At 38.4% G+C, this 6,000-nt stretch overlaps 1 protein-coding gene across 1 annotated transcript in view; it reads left to right on the top strand.

Moving 5' to 3' along the window:
* The first annotated feature begins 410 nt into the window (after positions 1-410).
* Positions 411-6,000, top strand: part of mmadhca (metabolism of cobalamin associated Da) — a 51,381-nt gene continuing 45,791 nt past the window's right edge. Inside the window, exon 1 of the mRNA XM_046054601.1 lies at positions 411-510. The gene's annotated coding sequence lies outside the window, so the exon portion shown is untranslated. The remainder of the gene's footprint in view (positions 511-6,000) is intronic.

Below are 6,000 nucleotides of genomic sequence, written 5' to 3'. Positions count from 1 at the left end.
TTTTAGTACCTAAACCCAACCAAGTACTTTTAGTACCTAAACCCAGCCAAGTACTTTTAGTACCTAAACCCTAACCAAGTACTTTTAGTACCTAATCCCTAACCAAGTACTTTTGGTGCCTAAACCCAACCAAGTACTTTTAGTACCTAAACCCTAACCAAGTACCTTTAGTACCTAATCCCTAACCAAGTACCTTTAGTACCTAATCCCTAACCAAGTACTTTTAGTACCTAATCCCTAACCAAGTACTTTTAGTACCTAAATCCTAACCAAGTACTTTTAGTACCTAATCCCTAACCAAGTACTTTTAGTACCTAATCCCTAACCAAGTACTTTTAGTACCTAATCCCTAACCAAGTACTTTTGGTGCCTAAACCCAACCAAACTGCAGCTGCTTCACATCGTCAATAAAGCCTCTGGCACTTAACTTCCCACTGGGGTCACAGAATCTGATAGGTCACACATTTTGGTGTCACACCGCCTTTCTCCTCAAGTGAGCCCTCAGCTGTGGTGAGTGAAAGCCTCTTTTTTTTTTTCATCCTGACTCTGTGCTGCTGCGCCTGCATGGTCCAAATGGTTGAGCTGGATTGATTGATACTAGGCTATGGATGGTGAGGAGTTTCAGTGTGTCCAGTTTATTAGGGTTGTTGTCATATTATTTCATACTGCCTCATAATATGGGATTATTACCCCAATATGCCAGCATGGAGCCATATACTGGCCGACATTCTTTCCCTGTTTATTGCAGGATGTCTGCGGATAGCCGTTGTCTGTGCGCGTCCTTGTTGACTTCCGTGGTGTTGAGCTTACTGCTGTTTGCGTATGGCCCTGTAGGCTCATTTGTTCTGAGTTTGAGGCAGTGGTACTGTTACTTGTGTAAATGCACCCCCCCCCCCCCTTCAGTGTTTTGTGAAGCCCTGCACAACACAATAGCAAGTGAGAGTATTGTAGTTTTACTGATTTATGTTTTGAAATGGTTGGTGCCTTACAATTTTTACACATATATGACACTAGTCTGTGATGTGGTTTAAAAAGTGGGCTATTTCAAGAACAACTATACCAGTTGTTTGTAACAAGAATAACACCAAACTAATGAAATAGCATGGTAATAAAAATACATAACTCTATACAGACATATTGTATATTTCAATTAAATATACAGTCTAATATGAAAGAAAAAATATTTATGCTCTGTGATTCACAGCAAATGTTTTTTTCTTTGCAGTCAATGCACTACAAATAAAAGCTGTATTTGTCTTTTTAGGGAAAAGGTCAACTAGAGGCACATTTTTAATTATGACTCTTCTGTGGAGCAATTCATTTTTCACTTTATTTCCGTGACGACGGTCGCTCTAGAGTGAGGTCAGAGTCACATGAATTCAGATCTGACTGTCCAGACTGAGGTTGCATTTCAAAAAATCCGACCTGTATCTATATTAAATCCGAACTAGATAAAAAATGGATTCCATGTGACTGTCATAAAATCAGATCTGCGTCACATATGAGCAAAACAAACAAACAGGTTTGGGTCACTTTGGCCAGCAGTCTGAACTCGGCCTTAGAGTTAGCATTAATTACAACTGATATAATCTGCACTGTCATTTCAGACTGCAGAATTGACGGTTGTGGACCAGAAATATGAAACTGCTTTTGTCTACCTCAGTCTGAAATCAAAGACACATTGTTTCAGTAATTACTATGAACTTTTGTGGTAAATCTGCCATCGCTATCATTTTAAAACTATATACATGCAGTGCTAGAATGTAAAGTTTTGACTCTACCAAACCGGGATTTAGTATAAAAATAAATGTGTTTCTCAGCAGCAAGCAAGAATTATTTTTGCTGCTCTCTTCACACATACCAAAGAAAGACAAGAGCCTGAGTCAGGCATCTGCAGGCGAAGAGCTAATCCTTGGCTATTGTTTCATAGGCTTGTGTTTACTTGCTTTAAACAGGAGGATAAACCAGTCAAGGTTTCTTTTTGTCATCACTTATTTTTACATCTATGTAACCCAGTGGGATTGAAATAAAAGACTTGAAACCTTTTGCTATCTGGGCGTAGGTAATGTGGGTGAGTTTTCAGTAATTGTTGGCTTTCTTACACTATTTGAGCACTTTTTATAGCATGAATTGAATTTGTTGCTTTATAAAGTTAAGTTAGAACAATGCTTGGGACATTTTTGAGTGTGTTAAATCAATGAATCAGACTTTTGAAGTGACACAAAGTTTGAGTTGGAACAACTACTTATTCAGTGCCTCTGCATAGTATTGGTGTGGCCTGTAAATAATAACCAACTGTTTGATCTAGGCTAGCCTGAGATGTAGTTGTTAGTCCACATCTGATGCTGCTGTACTCCATAACTGTACTCCAGCAGCCTCCCACTCGAGCTTGCTATCCATTTGTAGTTAACTGTTTCCGGCATCATTTACCACACTATCTAACATTATTGAATATTCTTATATGCCTCACATCACATCTGGATTGGCATGTTTATTTGTTTTACAAGCTGCTACACAACAGCTTTTAGACATTTCTTCTTGTCTTGTTTCTTGTTATGGAAGGAGTGATTCTTTCCCACAAACAAGTCGTGGCCTTGCCGCCGATGATGCGATGCTGGGTTGATTTTATAAGAGAAGTTTTTTGTTTCGACTCGTAAATGTCACGGCTTTTATATTGAAGAGGTTTAACAGTTAATATATTTTACATACTACTTCCAGCTTAGACTGATTCTGAAGGGGGGGGCTTGAACAATTACTTTTTTTGCTTCATTTTTACAGTCTGCTGATAAAATAATGGTCATGATGACATAAAAGGACAAAAGTTTCTTTGCTGCTCCTGGTTTAAGATGAGGAGGATGATGACAACACTGGTACTGATGATGGCTTTAATGGCTGCAACATTACTCAACAACTACATTACTAACAAGCCAAAATGATGACACTTAAAACTTTTTTCCAGGAAGATTGCCAAGGACAATTTTTCTTGTAGCTGCTGCCAGTAATATATGCTGTGAGCACAAAACATTCCTCTGAGGAATCTCTATCTCACACACACTCAAAACACACCAAAAAGCAGCACCTCAGCATTATTAATAATGGATCAAAGGAGACCATGTAACCAGGCAGACATCCATGTTGGCTTTGCATTGATCCATGTAAAGCATTTGGTACATGGGGAGCACTGATACATGACCTTGTAGATTGAATTAAAAAGAAAAAAATACTATCACGTTCAGCATTGATCCACAAGTCCATCCTGAAAATTGGCCTGATGTGTGTCATGTTCTCAAATGCATTGGATTGGGACCTGCAGGACTGATTTCATTCTTGGATTTTATTTAGTAATAAATGATTATGTATTACTTTAAATGATAGAAATGGCCTCAGTTATTTAAGATAAAGCCAACTTTGTCATGTGTTGTTTACAATGAAAGCTTAGGAGAGGTAGTGAAACAGGAAGCCTTTGACAAGTTATGAAATGCAATAAGAGGCTGTGCTGATGCAAAAGAAATTACTTATGAGACAAGAATGCAACCAAGGTTCAGCTTGCATTCAAAAATTCACTTCAAGGAATTAAAAAGGAATTTTGTAACCACTTTATCTGAAAGCCTTTCTGAGTGCGAGTAAAAACAGGTCATTTGCCATCTCACACCTTTTTGACACTTTTGTCAAAATCTTTGAAGACCTTTGACTTCTAATTCATTTTCAGGCTTTTACTTCCATTTACCACACAGTCTGTCAATGTCATGAATATGGCTGTATTATAGTTGTATTGTATTAACTGAAATCAAAATATTTGAAGAAATGAATATATATTACATCTGTTTATTTCATATTTATATATTTTTACATTTAAATTCGGCGTATGTTTATGTCTAGCACCTTAGAAAATTCCTTGTACGTATAAAATACTACTTGGTGATAAAGCTCTGATTCTGATATATCTCCTTGATCTTTGTTTTGAGTTGTGTACTTATTTAATCAAAATGGCAGATTTATTTTTTCTGCATTAATAGCGCTCCATACATAACTGTTCTCCAGTGGGGGTGAATTTATGGTTCTGATTGATGATGGCAGTACTGTGATGTGATTGGTGTAACATCTGTGTGGGCGACCACTGGGGAGCACTGGCTGCTGTTTGTTAAAAGTCATGGTCCTGCTCTGTTTAACACAGCACTACGTACATGACTCCATGTTATGATTTGAATCAAGGGGTAGCATACAGACTGCTGAGGTTACAGGTCTACCCAATGCTGTGTGTTTTGGCTGTCTGGTCATTTGCCATCACCACAACTGGATCCATGTATTAATGCTAGCTATATATGCTATATACACAAGGTAGATGTATTTATCATTTCACAACACAGTGATGTATAACAAGATTAAGCTGTCTTTTAGTATCCTCTGCGCAGGCACTCATTGATATCATGCTCGGTGGTTGCGTAACAATGATCTTCTGAGCGGTTTTAAAGAGGTGGTATTATGCTCATTTTCAGGTTCAAAATCTTATTTAGGGGTTGTACCAGAACAGGTTTACATCGTTAAATTAAAAAAAAAATACCATATTTTTTGTCATACTGCACATTGCAGCAGCTCCTCTTTTCACCCTGTGTGTTGAGGCTTCGTTTTAGCTGTGGAGTGATGCATCTTCTCTCTAAATGATCTTTGTTGGGAGTTGCACATGCGCACTTCCTAGTTAAGGACTACTAGCCAATCAAAAGCAGAGAAGGGCGGGTCAGTGAGAAGCCACAGCTTCGGTTCAGCAGTGCATGTTGCCGACCAGCTTGGCAACATAGACTGGAGCAAGAGTTTCAGAGTGGTGAGTTATTAATCTGTAACAAAAGTATCTTTCATCCATAAAGGAGGTATGTGCAGCAGCTCAGAGCCCACCGGTGTTTTTGAGGGCGTGTCGCCGCTTGGCGAGTGTTATATGATTTTATTATATTTTAGCTTTCATCCTATGTCGTCACAAGGATGAAAGGGAAGCCACTGGACTACAAACAGGCTGTTTTCAAGCAGGTCAGAACAGTGTTTTCTGTGGGAGATGGGAACTCCCTTTGGGCTGGACTTTGGGCTTTTAACTTTGCAAACCTGTTACATGCACAAAAAAGGTATATAACTCAATAAAGGAGAGGGGGAAAGCCAGAAAGCATAAAACCACCTCTTTACAAGAAAGAAATAACTCATACAAATCTTATTTGGCGGTACATGTTTTTGTTGCTGGATGAAAACCCAAGCAAAGCCAAGCTGTTGATCAATATAAAAATGATCTTAAGTATTCTGTGATTGTTCAGTGTTGTGTTAAAGGAAGATACTTAGGACACCCAAGTAAATACCTCATGGAAAAACTCCCACACACACATACACACACAGAGAAATCACTACAGCTACTTCCCCCAACCAATCTCCTGTATCAGATGACAGCAGTTTGACCACATCCTGCCTGGAATCACTTTATCTTTTTTTGCTGCAGCATACGATCAATATTTGTTCACTGGAGGAAAAAAACATGGCGTATATCTAATGACAAGAATCATTTCCTCGTCACATAATAATCAGGAAAGCATTTTCTGTATTAAATATCAATGACAATGCGTTTAAGTTCGCTGGCAGCGATGTAAGATGAGTTAAAAAGAGGGTAAAACTCCATGCACAAAAAAATCGGTAGAAATCTCAGCTAAAATATTAATGTGTTCTTTTTTTACAGATCTTGTAATGTGACATGTGGTATTATATTTTTTTAAATTGCCTGCTGAATATTCTACACAAAACTGACATACTTGGTCACACTTGAGCATGTTACTGATGATTGAGCGTTACAGCTGCTACAAGTGATAATATTTCCTGTTTCATCCTGCTGTCGCTGAACTTAATGTACGTGGACCTTAAACATGTGGATGATTTTGGGGTCCAATGTCTTGCTCAAGGATACAGACTGGAGACCTTCTGATTAGTCGACCTCTAATCAGATCTCTACATCCTGAGCCAAAGCCAGTGCAG

This window comes from Micropterus dolomieu, linkage group LG01 (genome assembly GCF_021292245.1).
Source record: "Micropterus dolomieu isolate WLL.071019.BEF.003 ecotype Adirondacks linkage group LG01, ASM2129224v1, whole genome shotgun sequence".
NCBI lineage: Eukaryota > Metazoa > Chordata > Actinopteri > Centrarchiformes > Centrarchidae > Micropterus > Micropterus dolomieu.
This window is presented reverse-complemented; position numbering and strand designations above follow the sequence as displayed.